At 34.6% G+C, this 21,354-nt stretch overlaps 1 long non-coding RNA gene and 1 pseudogene across 2 annotated transcripts; both read left to right on the forward strand.

The window, feature by feature from the left end:
• The first annotated feature begins 756 nt into the window (after window positions 1-756).
• Window positions 757-1,357, forward strand: LOC143529048 (uncharacterized). The gene is made up of 2 exons (XR_013134584.1): window positions 757-871; window positions 1,016-1,357. It is a non-coding gene; the product is annotated as an uncharacterized LOC143529048 (long non-coding RNA).
• A 15,899-nt stretch (window positions 1,358-17,256) lies between these two features.
• On the forward strand, window positions 17,257-20,717 carry LOC143529049 (cysteine-rich receptor-like protein kinase 8; annotated as a pseudogene). The gene is made up of 7 exons (XR_013134585.1): window positions 17,257-18,190; window positions 18,880-19,008; window positions 19,148-19,272; window positions 19,348-19,557; window positions 19,717-19,954; window positions 20,042-20,192; window positions 20,274-20,717. The product of XR_013134585.1 is annotated as a cysteine-rich receptor-like protein kinase 8 (transcript).
• Window positions 20,718-21,354: the final 637 nt, after the last annotated feature.

A 21,354-nucleotide genomic window follows, 5' to 3' on the forward strand; every position in this document is an offset into this window, starting at 1 on the left:
AATTACATATAATTACTCTATGATGTAATTACATAATTACTCTACCTTTATATATAATTACTATACTTGATTCTCACACTTAGCTCGTTAATTTCATTTGTATATTAACCTTTTCATATATATATATATATATAACCATTGACTAAAAACAGTACAGCTTCTTATTGTGATCAACAGCCACCATAATAATTACACTTTTATCATCCATTTCAAGTTTTCATCATTAGTTTGGTGGTAAAGACTTTTGGGTTTTGGGGAGCAAATATTAGAGCATTCTCAGCCCGTCTCTCATCTCCTGTTTCATTAAATAATAATTTTTTTATACATTTATCATATAGTTTTTATTCTCCATTACTCATGGCTAATTCAACAACATTAAGAAATAAATGTGAGCAAACACAGTTTCTTCAGTTTACGGAATTCACTAACTTTTTTCTCATCTCCACTCAAAGCCACTAAAACCCATATCCTTAGCAAAACTCTCACAAATATTTAAGGGATGGATTGAGAATGCTCTTAGTTCAAATCCTGTCACGAGATTGATTATTTCTTATGTAGTTTATGAGTAGTAAGTAGATGAGTGTGTTAATAAGAAAAAATTACACTTTCATTAACTTTCATTAAACTTTATGCGGCTTGTCACACTCATTGAAATTTTTGAAATATATTTCCTCGTGTTTGAAAAATCAACAACTAAACATAATCTTGTATATCTTCATGTGTGTATAAATAGAGTGTAACACACTTATATAATCATCCTTCTTTCATAAAACCAATTCAGTCAAAATGTTTTCAAAAAACTTTCTTCTTGTGTTTGCTGTTGCACTTCTTATCACTTCTGAATTCTCTGCTAAGGCTTCCAACCATGAGAGTGAGTACATAATTTCAAAGAAAAGTAACTAAGATTTAATAACTAATATAAGTTGTCTTATAAGTTCATCTTAATAAACTATTCACATATTTACAATTGTTCATATGGTGCCAATAATATTTCCATGAAATTATATATATGCAGGTGTTCTTGGAGTTGGAAGGTTTACCAATCGTAGGCTTAAACAGTGGGGTCCTACTTATCCCAATCCACCTTTTCCTCCTCAAGGTGGCTACGGTCTTCCTCGCCCGGTACCTTGTTGCGTTAATCGAGCAGAAACAACTGTAAACAAGCAAGTTAATGAGGCACAAACTCACAACTGAGAGAAATTATCATGATCTAGCTAGCTAGCCATGGATTCATAAAAAATAAAGAAAGTTGTTATTAGTTAACCTATGTACAATTAAAGAAAGTTTATCACTTCCATCCTGTGCCCATGTACTTGTTTTCATGTCTTGGTAGAAATAAAAATACATAGTATTCTAATCTTCAATTCTTTTTCATTTTTAAATGACGGATGTAATTTTATTAAGACAAAATGGCAAAACTAGTCCTTTATGTTTGCATGCTTTTCAATGGTCGTCCATTGGCAAACTTAATGACAAAAAACATCTTTTATTCTTAAAAACTCTATCACAGTATGTCCTTTGGCCCTAACCCAATTATCTTTTCTCGTTAGATTCGGTCATGTGCATTGCACATAAGGGTAGTACTGTAATTTTACATATTTATTTAAAAATTGAAAATAGAAAAGAAAATATATTTAAAAGTAAATACTCTCTCTTTCTCTGTGCGCGCGCGCGCCACCATTACTAGTCACCGCCGGCCATTAAATCCGGTCATCCGCCACCCACAGCCACCATTACAAGTCACCGCCGGCCGTCTCCACCCACAGCCACCATTACTAGTCACCGCCGACTACCTCCACATGTAACTCCCACACATTAAAAACCCTAAATCCACAATACTCTTCAATCTTCATAATTACAAAATCAAAAACCCTAGCTTTAGCCCTAATCCATCTCCACCATCTCTGTTTAGCGATGATCACCACCGCATCTCCGGTAACCATTACCACCATCGCCGGTGACCACCACCAGAGCGTCAATCCACCATATACCCTAAAAGCCACAAACCACCACCACCATTCTACAACACCCTTCTGTTTCATCTCGTCGGAACCCCAGACATGGTCGGAATCACCTAATCCAACAAGAACCCTAATTTTGATTCCCCAAATTACTCAACGATTTGCCTCTGTCAGTTTAAACTGACAAGGCTTTTTGTTCCTTAGATGATTGCGACCTAAAACACACAACCACCATTACTAGTGATTGTCTTGATGTGATTGTGTTGTGGTGGACTGGTGGGGTTTTGTTGAGGAAAAAGAGTGCGGCGAGTGAGGGAGGTTTGGGCCGAGGTTTTTTCCACAACGGTGGCCTGTGGTGGTGGATTTGAATGATGGTGGTAGCGGTGGTGGTGAGCTTGAACTGGATGGGATGATGATAGTGTTGATGTGGTGGTGAGACTGATCAAGAGAGAGAGAGAGAGAGAGAGAGAACATAGATGGAACAAAGAGAGTGATTTATTTTTAATATCATTTAGTTTTTTTAGTATATGTAAAATGACTAAATTACCCTCATGTGTCTTGCACATGTCTAGATTTAACGAGAAAAGATAACTGGGTTAGGGTCAAAGGACATACGGTGATAGAGTTTTTAAGAATAAAATATGTTTTTTGTTATTAAGTTTGCCAAATGACGACCATTGAAAAATCGTGCAAACATAAAGGACTAGTTTTGCCATTTTATCTTTTGTTAAAGACAAAGGCCCTAGCAAGATGCTAAGTACAAAAAAAGGGGAAACATGTTACAAAATACTGGTAAAGCTGAAGCAAAGACACCCGGTCAAGATCAACCAATCTGGATCACACTTTTATCTCATACCTATTTTTGTAAGTTGGATGAGTACCACTTTCAAGTAAACATGGCGCGCATCATCTGGATGAAAATAGCTAAGTGACCAGAATAAGACCAATATTGGGTAGAAAACATTGCGCAACATGATATCTATGACATATGGTATAAAACTAGAAGGGAAGGGTTGAGTGAATAGGTTTTCCTAAAATTTAAATTGTTTAAAGATGCTAATTACAACTTGATAATAATAGATGTAATAAGTAAAGAGTTTAGGGATACAGATGACACGATGATTTATAATGGTTTAAATGAATATTGATTTATCTACTATAGTCCTCTTATCGATCATTAGTTTGAGACTTTTCTTCACTAGTCTTTTCTCTAAAAGATACATCTAAATCATTTCATGAATATACACACCTCCCCAAAACAAAATAAAAAACTCATCTCTTCTCATAAGGCTGAGGGGTGTGGGGGGCGCGAGAGGGGGCGCGAGTGGGGGCGCCAGCCAATAATATTGTGACGTGTGGCAGAGAGAGAAACTTGATAAGATGGGTGTTGGTTGTGGTGCTCGCGCCCCGGGACATGGTGTGGAGGGGCGCGAGAGGGGGCGCGAGCGGTTTTTTTTTTTATTTTTTTATAAATGTATTAAAAAAACGTATTATTAAAAAAACTCATAAATTATTTAAAAAAACACACATTAATTAAGATGGGGTGATTTTGGGTTTTGGGTGTGGTATGTGATATTGGTGTTGGTTTGGGTTTGATATAGGTTTAATAGAAAGAAAAAATTGTATGTTATATTGTTGTTGGTTTGTGTTTGATATAGGTTATTATATAGAGAAAAAAAAAATTTTTTTTTTAATAAAAAACGAGCCCAACGGCTCTATTCACGCAACCCAAGAACCCTTCACGCCATTCCCAGCCGCTAGCCCATCCGCGCCTGCCTCTTTTTCCGCGCTCGCGCCCCTCTCGCGCCTCGGTGGTGGGTGCTCGCGCCCCGGGGCGCGAGCGGAAGGGCTTTCGCGCCCCTTCTCGCGCTCCGCACCCCTCAGCCTAATTGTTTAAATGGCTTCTTTAAAAGTAAAGTCAGTCAATGATGCAAAGATCAAATATGATATCTGGTCAGAAAGGACAACACTATAATTTACAACCAACCAAATATCTCAAATCACACTTCGACTGGAAAAGCCTCTTCTCAAAATGCATGCCAAGTCAGTCTCTCTTAGGCTGAGGGGTGTGGGGGGCTCTAACGGGGAGCGAGTGGGGGCTCCAGCCAATAATATTGTGACGTGTGGCAGAGAGAGAAACTGGATAAGGTGGGTGTTGGAGCCCCCGCTGGAGCCCCTGGCCCTGGTGTGGAGGGGCTCCAGCAGGGGCTCCAGCGGTTTTTTTTTTATTTTTTTATAAATATATTCAAAAATCGTAATATTAAAAAAACTCATAAATCATTAAAAAAAACACACATTAATATCTAAAAATAAAATAAAAATTAAAGTACTAAAAAAAACATTATTCTTATTCTTCGGCTTGGTCTTCTTCGATCAACCTCTTTCGGATACGTTCCTTTTGCTTTTCCATCAGCATTTGATCGACCGGATTTAGGTTACTGAAGTCTCTTGTAAGGAAGTCCAAACATCGATTGGTCTGGTGACGACCATAAATCGTCGTAACTATAACCTGAATCTAGGTTTGGGTACCAATTTCCAGACATTTTTGGGTATTATATATGAGTTTGGAGATTGAAGTTGTGTTTTGATATGGTTGAAATGAGTTGATTTTGGGGTATTATATAGGAGTTTTTAAAGGTTTTTTTAAAAAAAAAACGGAGCTCAACGGCTCTTTTGGGCGGGCCCACCAGCTTTTCCTCTCTCTTCTCCCGCGACCACACTCACGCTTGCCTGGATTTCCGCGCTCGCGCCCCGGTGGTGTGGGGTTAGCGCCCCGAGGCGCGAGCGGAGGGGCTCTCGCGCCCAGGATTACGCCCCACACCCCTCAGCCTTAGTGACTTTCATCTTTCAAACATTCATACATTCACAACAAAATTAAATAAATTAATAGCACATATGTACTACACAACGTACAAAGAAAGTTTATTGTTATTTTCAAAAGCATAATTTATATTATATTACATAAAATAAATAAATAAATAAATGGTTTAAAGTGTTTGAAAAGAGTGACGCTACCAAAGACGGGGTTTTAAGGTAATTCATGTAGTCGATGAAAAAGATCAGGTGACAGTGCAACGACTTGTGGAGATACATTCCACATTTCAGCCTTTTTGGTACGATGCATTTAATTCGACGCATCACAACTGCATTTTAATATATATGAAGGTCCCACTTTAACTACATACAAAGAACAAGACTTGCATCTAGCTGCTTAGTTTTCAGCGCATGCATCTAGTCGTTTGCAAATTCCGGAGCCGTCCTTTCTGACCAGACGTCAAGATACCATACCAATCTTAACATCACTGACTTGAATTTGAACAAAACAACACTAGGGGTGTAAACGAGCAAAGATCGGATTGATAAAAAGCTCACATCGATTGTGGAGGAGAACGAAACCTTCTTTATATGTAGGTAGATACATTCCCTATCATAATGTGTTACGGGCGCTTAATGGTAATGGATGAGAGGAGAATTTCGCAGTTAAGCATGCTCACTTGCTCAGGTGAGAGTAGTATAAATGGTAGGTGACCTCCTAGGAAGTCTTCACCTGAGCAACCAAAAGCAAATCCGTAATTCGATGGTGGTACGTCCCGGCCAAAGCGGACAATATTATGGTGCGTCAGTAAGTGGGTTGTTACAGAGTGTCGCCACTGTTTTCTGCATTGACATGTTAAATTTTTAATTTAGTGTCGGTATCGTAACAAACTTAACACATGACGATTAAACGTGTGTTAATGCATCGCCGCAACGCGACGGGTACATATATAGTTTTAGTTTTAGTTTTAGTTTTAGTTTTAGATTAACAATTTTGTAATATTTGACCTGATATGTTTATGGTGGTTTGAAAAGTATACTCATTTTATTAAATATATAAAAAGCAAAGTCAAAAGTACGTATGGTTTTTACTTTTTACTGTTTAGCAGAGTTTTTTCCCAAAAAAATGTTAATGGAAAAAGTATTTACTATAATGGTGTTCCTATAAAAATATTTACTAATTTAGTGTTTTTGGATTTCTCTCTCATAATGTCACTGGATAGCCTAAAAAAACAAACTATTTGAATATTTTTAAAAGTGAGATTTTATTTTAAATTAAATAATTATGTTCTTATTTTTTCTTCTATTAAATAAACATGTTTTTAATATAATAATAACATCTATAATATATATAAACGAAGACATAAAAATCCTACGTGTCGCGATGTGGTCGCTCCCCCTTTTTTTGGAGTTACCAGATTTGCTTGATTTTTAAATGAAGCTAGGCTTCTCATGCATTTGACCCAAATTCATAGTATGGGTCTTACCAAACTCAGGTATTCCTTAAACGGGTTATAACATCTTATTAAATAAAAAATTATTATCACCAAATTATTGATGTAAAAATCCTATAAAATATGATATTCTAAAAATTAATATCTTATTTATTTTAAAATTTATATATATAGTATTTAATTTAAAAAACTAATTTTATAGTAAAAAATAAACATGTCTTGGGTCTCATCAAACCATAAGTATATTATTAAATTTCACAAATACTATTTATAATTAAAAAACCAATTTTATAGTAAAAAAATAAACGGGTCTTGGGTCTCATCAAAACCATATAGCTTTTAAACCGGGTTATAACATCTCATTTATTTGTGAAACAATTTATCATTAAACCTTAAGTATATTAGTAACTTTCATACAATAAAAAAATATAAATTCAAAAAATAAATAAATATTAGATCAAACAATATAAAAGAACCCCCGTAATACAGGGGTTAAAAACTAGTAATATATATATAATAACAAATGTAACACATAAATTTTTTTCTGATCTTTATAAAATAAAAAATGAACAAATATTATCCTTATATAAATTATTATTTTTTTAAAATTTTATATTACGTGTATATTTTTTTATCTTTTAGATATAATTATTGTAAATAAAAAATTAACGACCCTCTTGATGAGCCACGAGCTAGTTTAAGCTTTCAACAAGTCGAATTTGAACTTGACTTTTCAACATGTTAAAATAAACGAGTCGAGTTAATTCGATTCGTTTTTAAGCTTGAGCCTGAGCCCTTGTTCAGCTCGTGAACAATTATTATCCGATCAAGTTTGCCATTGGCAAATTTATTTTTCTTTATCCGTTGAATTCAAATATGGTGATTCAAACAACAATTTCATGTGTAGCCTCATCAAGCTAAAACTTATATATTACCATTGTCTAAAAATGTTATACCTTTTTATCTTATTATATAAAGTAATGCATTTATGTATATAAGAAAAGGGTTTGCTAAAAAGTGAAATTATCACAAAGTAGAATTTAATATTTACTATAATCAAAATGATGATTATATAAAAAATGAAATTATAAAAATAATAAAAGTTACCAGATGATATGAAGAAAAAAAGACCAAACATATGTATTATTTTTTTACAAACCGTTTTAATACTAATAATGATACGACGAAAATTCTTCCAAATTATGAGACTTGCAAATTAAAAAAAATAGAAAAGAAAAAAAACATGCTTTAATAATACAACGGAAATGTCACACCCTCAAAATCCACTAACGGAGTTTTACCGTCAGAGGGTGTGAACTAACAGGATCGGAATCATTAGTTATAATCAAACACCATAAATAAAGTTTTCAAACCACGAAACATTTAAGTTTAAATAAGTGCGGAAGCGTAAATTCGTGAACCAAGAGTTGCGTCACGCAGGACGACTTAAAACCTAATTAATAACAGTTTAAAAACAAGTTTGCAAAAATGATAGAGTTCAATGAAACGCATGTTCCTATACCGCGCGCCCGCCTCGGCTACCTGAGAATAACATACTAAAAGTGTCAACACAGGGTTGGTGAGTTCACATATATAGATAAAGAAAATGTTTGCGTTTAAGTGTTTGCGTTTTGCGTTTGCGTTTGCGTTACCAGATAATGTTATGTCAATTATATATCGATAGGTAGCTAGCCTATAAAACAAGTATTACTAAGTGTTCGACACCGAAGCTGACTGTTTATCAATTGCCTTGCCACCATGTCTACCACGACCATGGTAATGTGTTAGCCAAAATTACACCCACTCGACCTCCAGTCGAGTTTAGAGTTGGGTGGGGTTTGTCAAACCCAGTAGTACTACTCAACAGTGACTCGCTATTATACAAATACTAAACGGTTCGATGTTATGAAGGACTTTAGTTGGTTCGTTTACCACTTAGCCTTACAAGTGATATATAACTAATAATAAAATCTAAAGCGTTTTGGAGTATGTATTCTCCCCCAAGTAAAAACGTTTAAAAGAGTAAAAGGGGAACGTGAAACTCACTGTTTGCGAAGAATTCAAAAACAAGTCAACCGAGAGATGCGCGTCACAGAAAATCCTCACTAGCGCTCTAAAACAAAAATGAGATTTTCTAAGTGTTGGAACTATTATTGAGTCTCTAGACTCGGCACATAATACCTATGCATGAGATACGTTTCGTGTTTCGTTTGTGAATTATGTGTGACTCGACAAACACATTGGTGACACGTTACATATGTATACAGCTACTTAAGCATCAAATACTAACATTGTACATTACTAGTAAATTATTCCCCACAAGGGGAAATTTAGTCAAAACATAGCAATTATCGATCAACAAACACGTTTCATGTATTTTCACATAGTTCAGCAGCTAGTTTTATCAAGACAGAACATTAATTGGAAAGATTACTCAATTCAACAGATCATAACATATCAATTAATTTACCAAAAATCGTCACAAAAGCACACATGAATTAGGTTTCCAGAACTATTTTTATTGTATTTTTATTCCACATAGTTTTCTCACAAAGACCAAAACATTACAGTAAACTCACAGCAGTCAAAATCATGCGCAACAGAATGATATTTGTTATTCCCGTTAAATGGTAATTCCAATTAATACAAGACCAATTGGGTTAGGTTCTTAACTCAACATGTTAACTTCCAGGAGTGGAACCAACCCATTTGGTCTTGTAGTTTATGAGATATGATAATTACAAAACAGCCTAACAGCAGGTCTCACAATTCAGACTTGCACTTAAGTTTTGTAAAATAATAAAAGTTAACTTTTACACATCCAAAAATTACAAACTTGGACTTTATAGAAACTAGACTCAACCTAGTACACTGTAGTGTTAATAATTTCGACCAATTACCACATTAACATTCAGTTACAGTCGTCTAAACATAAACTTAACAATCTGTCCAGTACCAGTTTTGACCTTTGATCACATTTAAATCGTTTGAGCAACCAAAACACCTCCAAATCAGGCGTGGTTGGGTTTTCTGAAAACTAGACTCAGAGTACTACCTTTTAGACTCATAAATAGTCCAGTTTGGTTTCATATTTAACAAGTTACACCTCGTTCAAGTTTAACTATCTCTGCTGTCAAAAATCAGCAAGCACACACAATCGTCTAGCATGCATCCTAAGCATACGACATATCTCCAAACATGCAATAAACATAATTATCCATAAAATCAGTAGTAAACCCTCTAGGGTTTACGAACAATCAATGATCTAACAATCTTTTACTGTTCAAAATCACACATGATCATTTAAATCAATAACCGAAGCATAATCAAACATCATCTAATCAAAACAAAGAATATGAACACTTAACACATGATATTCGAAAATTAGGGTTTATGTTTATACCTTAAAAACGCAGAAACAACCAAGAGGAAGGTGAGGGATGACTAGAAACAAGTGCGGGGTGCTCCGATTATGAAAAACGAGGTCAAAACGGAAGTGATATGGTGGTGGTGGTGGCTGCCGTCGCAAGGGGGTGTGAGGGAGAGGAGGCCGATCGGGTTTGGGGAGGGAGGGAGGAGGTTAGGGTTTTTATTATTATTTAATAATAATGATATTACACAAAGGCCCCTCTACTTTTAGTTATTACTTTTCTAATGAAAAAAATAGACTTTCGCATCTTGAGTTAGTGTTCTACATATAACTATCAAATAACACATAAACCTAACACATAATTATCAATTACTTATTGTTTTGATGTTTGTCGTTTGTTCACCAATGGTTTGAGTCAACTCGTTTGCGTTTCGGTGCAATCCCGAAAGACTACATGTGTAGTGATTGTCAAGCGTCATTTAAAACCCTAGTTTAAATGTAATGAGATGTGCGTTATAGATCAAGTGATCTTAAGTTTGAATTGACGGAGTTCGAATTAACGGAGTTAACCTGAAATTGACGAGTGTCACAGGAAAAAACTCTTTTAATATTGTGAGACATGCAAATTAAAAATAAAATTGTTTTCTTTTAAATTAAAAAAAATTGCAGGTGTATTTAATAAAAAAAATTGTTTACAAAATATTTAAACTAGTTTCTTTTATTAAAGTTAGAGGTTATCCAATTATATCAAGAGTGAGAAAAGCTAAAAACACTAAATTGGTAAATACTTTTAAATGAAAATCATTCTAGTAAATACTTTTTTTCACAACACTCTTTTAAGAAAAAAACTCTTGAAAAAAAAACACTCTTGTTTAGCATGTCCTCAAGCCCAGAAAAGACCATATGGAAAGACTTTTGAGATGTTAAGTTGCATCCCTACAAATCTACTCTATGGCTTTAGGCTAGCATTTTTTCGAAACGTTGTCTTAAACATAAACAAATTAAATTAACAAACTCCAAGGATTTGTAAATTCACCAAATAACCTACCAGTTAAAAAAATATACGGGTTACAAAATTAGTTCTTAAAATTTAACATCAAGAAAACCAAAGAGAAAAAAGTTTAAAAGCTAGAAAAAAGATAAAATTGTAACGTGTTGGAATGGAAAGCGAGTCAATCTGATTTAGAATTTCCAAGACAGAGATGGTTTGTAAAAGATAGATCAAGCCAAACAAAAATAGCAAGCCACATCCTTGAAACGGGCTCGAATGTACCAAGATTCCTCCAAAGTGGTACATATAACAACCTCCATGACTCAATTCATGTAGGTGTGTAGGTATGTTGTCAACTCAACCGGAAAGCTATATAGAACATGGAGAGTTCGCCAAACCATTTGGCAACCACTCATACAAAAGTTGTATAGCAAAGCAAGAGATCGCCAAATCATTTAGCGACCACTCTTAAAGACTTAAAATCTAAAATTGCGAAACATTTTGATGATCACTCTAACCTCAAACTGACCCGATACCTAGTGGTGTCCAAATGATTTGACGATCACCCTATATGTTATAACATTATAAGATTTTGCTTTCTTATGGTACACATGTATGTTATAACATTATAAGATTTTGCTTTATTATGGTACACGAGAAAGTGACGTACATTTGTACAGAAAACTCAATATATATATATGTAGTTTTGACACGTATTCTTTAAAAAATCTACTCTATTGTATGATTATGATCTATCTTAAATAATAATAACAAGAATAGAAACTTACTCTACGGTAACTTACCATTTTAAAAGCAATTGATACAATATAAATGAAAGGTGCTTACTTAGTTACTTCATCTATTTAATAAGTTGTTGAATTTATTTTATTTTTTATTTTGGATATATATTTTTACTTATTTTGTGTTCCCTTTATTTTTGCATCTTATTTTTAAAAAATTTACATTTTAACTTAACCAATTAACTAAACACGTTATTATTTTTGGATGTTACCCTTTGTTTGTATTCGTGGAGCATGTTAATTTGGTGGGCGAGTTTGAACGTTACATAATAAAAACAACAAGAACATGTTTTGACACTCTTTTGGTTATATTATGATCATGTTTTTTTGGTTTTCTCTTTAGGTTACTATATCGAGTAGGCAAAAATTTAAAACTTCTACGCCCGTCGCAACGTGATGCTTCTATCTTACTAATTATACATACACAAACAGTCGAACAAAATAAAAAATAAAAAAACATAATAATGCTTCGCAATAACGTTAAAACTACAAAATAGTAGGTTAATATCAATTTACACACCCATGACCTAGACCATGACCTAGTGGTCTAATGAGTAATTATATGGTGATTGTTCTTTCATTAGTAAAGTGAGAGTTTTGTTTTTGTTCTTTTTTTTATACCAAAATGGCATGTAGGGAAAATTAATTTACTAAAATAGGTTAAATGAAAAATATTTATCAAAGTAGTGTCTTTTTAAATCTAATTTTTATTTATTTTCTTATGATCCCTCACTCACCACCTAACTCTTTCCCTACTAGAGTGGTCGCCGACTCGCCGTTAATCAAAACAACCAATATATTGAATTCCATCTGTGAACCAAATAACTGTCTGATGAGCGTTTTTTATCTTCATATCGTGTAATCACATAGAGAATTTTCATACAACTTGTACTTATCAACAATACACAGTTTTTTTTTAGAAATATGATTCATTCAATGTTTTGCGGCTTTTTGGACATTTAACTCCACTTAGAAATATGACGCGTTAATTTGAATAAAAAAAAGTCAGAACCCGCATTTTATCATATTCAAATACGACTTTCGTCACAACCACATTTTCATATCTAGCTATGAAGCTTCCATTTTAACTATTTACGAAGACCAAGACCCATATCTACTTAACTTTTAATGCATACATATCTAGTCTAGTAGTCGTTTGCATATTCCGGTGCCGTCCTTTCTGACCAGACATATTGATCCTAACATCACTGACTGAAGTTATGGGATATATGGGCTAGGGGCCTACATTATTTTTATTATTATTTTCTTAATAAAGTGTTACTAAAAGGTTAGTAATATACCATACACACATATAAATTTTTTAAAAACTGAATGACGTGAGGTTAACTTGTACATTTTATATCAGGAAACCACTTAAAACAGCAATTTTGAGAAGAGATTAATCTGTCAAAGTGCGATGCCGGTCCTTGTTTTTATACAATACCGTCACTAAAAAAATTTATACTTAAAACAACATTTGAAAAATCTATATCTATATCTATAATATATATAAACGAAAACATAAAAATCCTAAGTGTCGCGATGTGGTCGCCCCCTTTTTATGGAGTCACCAGATTTGCTTGATTTTTAAATGGAGGTTTTTCATGCATTTGACCCGAATTCACGTGTATGAGTCTTATCAAACCCAGATATTTCTTAACGGGTTATAAAATCTAATTAAATTAAAAATTAATCTCGCCAAATATTTGATACAAAAATCCTATAAAGTATGAATATACTAATAATTAATATCTGATTTATTTAAAAAAGATATATGTAATTTATAATTAAAACACCAATTTTATAGTAAAAAAATAAACGGGTCTTGGGTCCCATCAAACTCATATAGCTTTCAAACGTGGTTATAACATCTCATTTATTTGTGAAACAATTTAATATCAAACCATAAGTATATTATTAACTTTCATATGATAAAAAAATAAAAATCTAAAATATAAATAAATATTAAAAACAAATAATATAAAACGACCCCGTAATACGGGGATAAAAACTAATTAATTATATAAAAACAAAGTCAAAGTACTTGTGGTTTTCAGCATGTCCTCATGGCCAGAAAGTCCATATGGGTAACTGGGTAAGACTTGCACCCCTAAGATATGACTTTTAAGTTTTAACTAGTTGCCATTTTCTTTTCTCGGTGATTCTTTCAAAATCCTGTGTTTGACATGTTGTTTGTTAAATCTTAGACAAGTGAATCATGAACACCATGATATTGTATAAAACGTTTATGCGACTCTTTTTATTAATAAGAAAACAAGAACAAAATACTTTCTACCTTTCTACTCTCTATTAGAAATAAACCTTTTGATGGGTTTATATAACACCCACAATTCTAATCATACTCAAACTAGGAAACATAATAATACTAGACTTCTAATTTATCTAATAATAAGTAAAAGATAATTATGACACCAAGTTTTTCAACTTGGTCCATGAACTTTGGATCTCCACCAAACCGCCCCTTGAGATCTTCTGTACCATCCTTACACTTTTCGTATTAGTCATTCGGGTCCTTCAAGTTGGTGTTGCTCCAAGTTTTACACCCCCTCTCAATACCAACTTCCATTGTTCCTCCAAGATCCTTCACACCTTTTAACGCTCGCACCTCTTTGAGCTTGATTATTGGATTCAACCTTTTCACTCTACCTTCAGGTTTCTTTTTCTTAGTTACAATTGAGCCAGTTTCAAGATTACCATTATTTAGAACTGCATCACCCGTTTTCAGATAGGAACCAACTTTTGCTTTCTCAACTCCATGACCAACGATCATGGTACTCAAAGCAATTCTTCCATCCTTACTCGATGCATGCTCCCTCTCGAACTCAACTCCTTCATTCGTTCGTTGATTCGGATCACCCGAACTTTGCATGAACCTCATGCAAACTCCAACGTCAACTTTGTTGGTTTGTTGATTTTCAACGTTTTCTATTCCACCATGACAACCTGTAACATTAGACGGAACTATCTCCTCGTGCACTTCATCCAACACGGTTTCTTTCTCGTCTTGTTCTGTTACTATCACGGTTACGTTTTGATCAACCGTACTTTCTTCTTCAAACACAATTTCCTCATCATCTAGATTCAAAATAACAATAGATGATTCCAAGGTTACCTTCAGCGAATTCGACTCTGGCACTACTTTCTGACTTTCCACCAATAGGAGTCTTCTTCAAACCATTCATCTACCAGATTCGGTTTAAATTCGGTGTCAACTGCGTATTTTCTTTGAACCTCAGCCATATTAGCCTCAACATCCCACGGTTCTTCTTCTCTAACAACAGCTGCATTACCTTCCTCAATTGGTTCTCGACAGTATTTTGCCATATGCCCTTTTTGTCCACACTTATGGCACCTAAAAGGAAACTGCTTCGGGTTGGTACCTTGATTCCTTGTCTCGGTTCTCTTCGTCCGATGAATCTTCTTCAGAGTTGTCATCTCGACCCTTTCGGTTCCATTCTCTCTTCTTGGGTCGGTCACGTTTCTCATTCTCCCAATATTTACTCTTGCCTTTCTCATCATCACGAATCTTATTTTTATAGAACCGATGCTTCTCCTTCCTTCCGACATACAAGGCTTCACTCTCGGTTTTAATCGACACACCGGCTAACTGTTTTGCTAAGGATTCTTGTCCAGCAAGAATATTCTCGAACTCGGTAATACTCGGTTGGGTCGCCCACCCTTGAATAGCGGTAACGAAGCTACGATACTCCAGCCTTAAACCATGGATGAGTATCCGCTTCATACGAGCATCGCTAACCCGAGACTGTGGATCGAGTTCTCCAATCTCGCGACACAAATTCTTAACTTTACGAAAATATTGTGAAATTGGAAGATCACCTTGGGAAATCGTCATTAACTCACCTTCGACTAGTTGCAATCGAGCATCATTCTTCTTCGTGAATAAGGTCTCTAGCGTATCCCACGCTTGCTTTGGGTATTCGAGATCTTGAATGCGATCTAGAACATCATCATCAACCGTTGTCTTGATGATAAACATCGCACGACCCGCTTTCACCTGCCACTTCCCGATACCACCATTAATATCGTTCGCAGGTTGTCTCGTCTCGGTACCGTTCGTTACCTGCCAAAGATCTTGACCTTGAAGATACGACTTGATGCATGTAGACCATTGCTTATAGTTGCTTTGGTTCAATTTCTTGATTCCTCCTACGACTTGTAATTCCGCCATTGTTTCTGTTACTTGATTAACTTGATTTCGGCTCTTTACTTCTTATGGATTCTTTCCTCTCAGTGGAATAAAAAAGGACTGCTCGTTTCCTACCCTGCTTTTACTTAAGCCTTCCAACAGTTGACTTTTGAACTTAATAATAACAATTCCCAAACAAATAAAAAGTGTGACACTCGTATTTGGAAATCTAGAATTGTAAATATAACGACTCACAAAAGACGAAGAAACTTGCTTCTTCTTATCCCTTATACCCCACGTAAATAAATCAAAAAGGAAGAAACGATATTTCTTTCTTTGAATGATATTCGTTTAAGGGTGGCAGACGGCTGTCAACATAAACCAGTTCAACTCAAACTTTTTTTCTTTTTCTTCCAACGCTCTCGGATACGTACTCCGGATGGCTCTCGATCGACCTCTGGTTTTCTTCCTGTAGCAATTCTTGAACCGTTCTTTTCCCGCGATCGGTTTCTTGGCTTCTTACGCCCTTAATTGATACTACCACAATCAAGACTTGTCGCCGATCGAAAACATGAGCCTGGATCGTTAGGCTCTGATACCACTTTTAAACCTTAGACAAGTGAATCAGGAACACCAAACACGATATTGCATAAAACGTTTATGCGACTCTTTTTATTAATAAGAAAACAAGAACAAAATACTTTCTACCTTTCTACTCTCTACTAGAAATAAACCTTTTGATGGGTTTATATAACACCCACAATTCTAATCATACTCAAACTAGGAAACATAATAATACTAGACTTCTAATTTATCTAATAATAAGTAAAAGATAATTATGACACCAAGTTTTTCAACTTGGTCCATGAACTTTAGATCTCCACCAAACCGCCCCTTGAGATCTTCCGTATCACCCTTACACTTTTCGTATTAGTCATTCGGGTCCTTCAAGTTGGTGTTGCTCCAAGTTTTACATTGTTGACTTTGGATGAATTAGATGAACCTAAGTCACGATCAATCTTCCATCATTTCAACTACATAGATAAATTAATAAACTTACTTCAATGATTTCTAAATAAACAAATAACCTTCAAGTTAAAACTAATAATAGTGTTTACAAAATTAGTTATTAGAATTTAAAACCAAGTTAGTGAACATCGAAATCACTTTTTTTTTTCTTAGGATATCAATCTATGAAAATAAATTGATTTGAAAGAATAGCTACTCTACACATTTTGTTGCAACATCACATAAGTGCACAATATCACGCTTAAAGCTTTGAAAATACACGAGTGTATGGTTATAGTTGCAAAATTCAGACATGGAATCCACTATCTTAGAAAGACGATAGTGGATCCATTCACTTTGCCAACTCAACCTTATTTAAAAGTATATGGAATGCCATGTAATCACCTTTTGCCCAATCACACCCAATTCCGCCATCTGAGATGGCAGAGCACGTACCTACAAGCCAATAAGCCTCATGTCACAACCCTAGAAACACTTATTTTTTCGGTGAAACCAACTAAACAAGCAAAGATGTCTACCTGCTCGAGTACTGGGCATCGAGGTAGAATTTTTTATAGAATATGTGCAGATACATGTTGATACTTCAAGTTTGGTGTTCGTATGACCTTTAAAATCTATAATCAAATTATTTAAATCGTACAAAATAAAGTATGAACACATAACACATGTTAAAAGTATGAATTATCAACATATAAGTCACCATTCTTTAATCAACTCTAGTAATACCTATAAATTTTCCCAAGTATAGACTCCCAACATCCTCTCTAGCAAGGATCTCTTTCCCCACCACATGAGAGTTACAAAAACATGAAAATGCTTCTATTATTTTTCCTTATTTACATATCCCTAAATATTTTCCTCATCAAAGCCCAACCTGCATACCCTTTCTGGATTTATCAAAACGATAGTACGTATACCCAGAATAGCAAATCTTGACGCCGTTCTTACTTATCTCCCATCCACCAACTCAGGCTTCGGTTATTTTAACTCTTCAGCCGGTCAAGGAACCGATAAAGCCAACGCCATCTGCCTTTGCCGTGGCGATGTGGATACAAACATGTGTCAAAGTTGTTTGCGAGACGCTATTTATCGATAACAAATACTTGTCCTAACCAAACAGAAGCTGTAATATATTATGAATTTTGTTTATTGAAGTACTCTAATGCCGAAATACTAGGAAATAATTATATGAGTAGAGATCTTTACGAATTGATGAACGATAACACCTTCCATAACATAACACAATTTAATGGCTTTCTCTATCCGTTTATGAACAAGTTGAGAGGCGAAGTGGCTGCTGGGACTTCATTTCTGAAGTTTGCTATGGATAGCACAACCGGGCCTGATTCGTATACGCTTTATTGCCTTACGCAGTGTGTTCCAATATTATCCGAGGCGCAGTGCAACGATTGTTTGCAAAATGCGATTAGTCAGTTATCATCGTGTTGTGACGGGAGAGTTGGTGCAATAGTTCTTATGGCACGTTGTAATATCAGGTATGAGATTTATGAATATGATATCCACCCAGCGATTCTACCGCCACCATCTGGGCGTGTTCCAACGTCATCTTCGCAACCATCTCCGCCTGTTCCATCGCCACCAGGTATGTATATGTTGTCAGTCCTGAACGTGCTATAAGATCATTGTTTACATCAAACTAATGAAAGTTGCAATCAATTCACCGTGTACGTATATAATTTTTATAATATTTTTTTAACTTGTAAGACCATGTGTGGTGGATGAGCATTCGTTAACTAAACCATTAAGCATGTGTAATTTTCTTTTATCATTGGTTTATATTTTTAAAATTTTATACTTACAAAAGCGTATGTTCATGTCCGTAAAACCAATGTACTTTCTTATAAATAAAAATGATGGTTAATTGAATTTCAACTCAATGTTTTTAAACCAGACCGGTTCGGCTGGTCTGACCGGGATTCAGTCACCCGACTGATCTTGTTCTATGTAGTTCGCTCGCTTCTCAAAACCCGGACGGTCTGAACCAGTTCAACCGGTCCGACTAGAGAGCCGGACCGGTTGAACCGTTTATCATGGAAAAAAAACATATTTTTTTATTTAACATTTTTTTCAGACTTAACCACCATTTTTTAGATAGAATTTGTTTGGCGACTGGTCGAACCGTTACTAGTTTAGTGTCCGATCCGATTATGAAAAGTGAAAACACTTATTTTCTAGTATTAAAGGTCAACTTGAACTCAAAGTGAATATTGTTTCCTCAACATAAAACTTTATTTAAAACTTCTCTATTCTATTTCCTGGCTACTTTTACAGGCAAAAATTCTAGCAGCCTAAGACGAAATGTAATCATTATAACTATTTCGGCTGCGTGTGCAATAGTCATTGCTTCCATCTGCATTTTCATTCTATTGAGAAGGAAGAAATTAATTCTGCAGAAAAAAGGTCAGATTGGCCATTAAATGCTTTTATGGGTATTTTTTTACATGTGTGTCCTTATTTGATGAATCATACGAATACATTATGGTGGAGGACAATTAAACTCTTCCTTCTCATATTGTTCATTATCTTCTTCTCTAACTAGACAATACTATGCATATAAGCACCATTGAATCTCTTCAATACGACTTTGGAACGGTAAAAGCAGCCACAAACGACTTTTCTGAGAGTAATAAGCTTGGAGAAGGAGGATTTGGGTCAGTGTACAAGGTAACTAATAAAATAAACTTTTTTATACTACTTTTATTTGTGAAATGAAAATTTGCATGCATTCTAGAACATTAGGGTAGTCTTCAAAATGGACAAGATATAGCAGTGAAGAGGTTGTCAAAGGATTCTGACAAGGTGAAACTGAATTCAAGAATGAAGTCATGCTTGTTGCGAAGCTACAACACCGTAATTTGGTTAGGTTCCTTGGTTTTAGCTTAGAAGGAATCGAAAGGCTTCTCATTTATGAGTTCATGCCAAATGCAAGCCTTGATCATTTTATATTTGGTAATGTCTTTTCAACATGAGAACCAATTGCACACCACTAAAATCCACTATATATAACATAACCACACATTTGATGTTTGAAACTTCCATTATTGAGTGTATTTTGATTCATTATCAGATAGCAATATTCTTAGTTATATTATCTCATGTTTGTTCCAGATCCAACAAAATGCGCATTGGTTGACTGGAATAGACGCAACAATATTATAAAGGGTGTTGCTCGTGGCCTTCTTTACCTTCATGAAGACTCACGTTTGAGGATAATCCACCGTGATTTGAAAGCTAGTAATGTTTTGTTAGATGAAGAAATGAACCCAAAAATTGCAGATTTTGGAATGGCCAGGTTGTTTAACCTCCACGAAACTCATGGACGTACAAATCGAATTGTTGGAACTTAGTAAGTACACTCAATGAATATCATGAATTCTTTATGCCTTTTGCAATTAAACAAGAATTCATTTTTCCTAACTCTCTATCTTAATAGTGGTTATATGCCTCCGGAGTACGTCATACATGGCCAATTTTCAGTGAAGTCGGATGTTTTTAGCTTTGGAGTATTAGTGCTTGAAATAATAACGGGTCAAAAGAATCAATATTTTAAGATTAAAGACAAATCAGAATTCCTTCTTTGCTATGTAAGTACCTACTACAATTTGACTGACAATATACATTTAAGTTGCATCAGGTTGTTAACAATTTGACCATTCTTTTTAAAGGCATGGAAAAGTTGGCGATATGAAACTGCATCAGATATGATAGATCCCGCACTGATGATCGAAAATAGTTCATTACAAGAAATAATTAGAACCATCCACATAGGTTTACTATGCGTTCAAAGTAATGTTGTTGAGAGGCCAACCATGGCCTCAGTTGTTCTCATGCTTAATAGCTCATCTTTTACTCTTCAAATACCATCTGAGCCAGCGTTTTTTATGCAAAGTTCTACACCACAAACAAGTGGATCGGAAAACCACAATCAAAGATCTTCTCACTCTTCAGGAAAAGATGCTTCAATATCTGATATTGTTGCACGATAGTCTTATTGACATGATCAATCTAGTAAGGATCCATCCTTTATCCAGTATTATCTGTTGAAATAGATATCTAATACACATATACATATTCTTTTTATACCTATTTGATAATGTTATACAAATACAGGGTCGCTCATATCATAATCGATCAATTTAAAGTAGAGAATTGCAAAAACTGTATAAACGTTGTACCTATTGTTTTATATGTAACACATAATTTTTTTACGTAGTAACTTATCCATTCCTTAATGATCTAAAGTTATACTTGGTGAATGAGACAAACAATTGCATTATGTGATTTCTAGGCTCGATTTAAGAGACTAGCGTTAATATGATCAATAATAATTTGTTTTCACTTTGGACTAATAATCATTCATATGAAAGATTGCAATCAATCTTGTCAATAGAAAAACGCATAACAAGATTTCTCCTAAACATTTTACACCAAGTAAAAAATACACCAAGTACACTATCAACCAGACGGTTGGTACTTTGTTATTGATTTGTATTTATGCAACAGAAAGCATTTTTAGTGGTTTAAACATTTTACACGTTGACATAGAATTTTTATATTTTGTTTATTAAATTTTAGTGTGTCCATGTTCAACTGCGAACCGCATAATCTAGAAATGTTGCAACTTCATCCATATAAGGTTTCTGGCTTCTATCGATTAACATCCAAGACACATCCATCTTTCTTCAAGACTTATCTATCTTAAGGGTCCTATATTCCTCTATTCTAGGTGATAACTGAAATGAACAA

The sequence above is a fragment of the Bidens hawaiensis genome, unplaced genomic scaffold (genome assembly GCF_021521415.1).
Source record: "Bidens hawaiensis isolate Kalapana, Puna unplaced genomic scaffold, B.hawaiensis_p1.1 tig00008459_1, whole genome shotgun sequence".
Lineage (NCBI taxonomy): Eukaryota > Viridiplantae > Streptophyta > Magnoliopsida > Asterales > Asteraceae > Bidens > Bidens hawaiensis.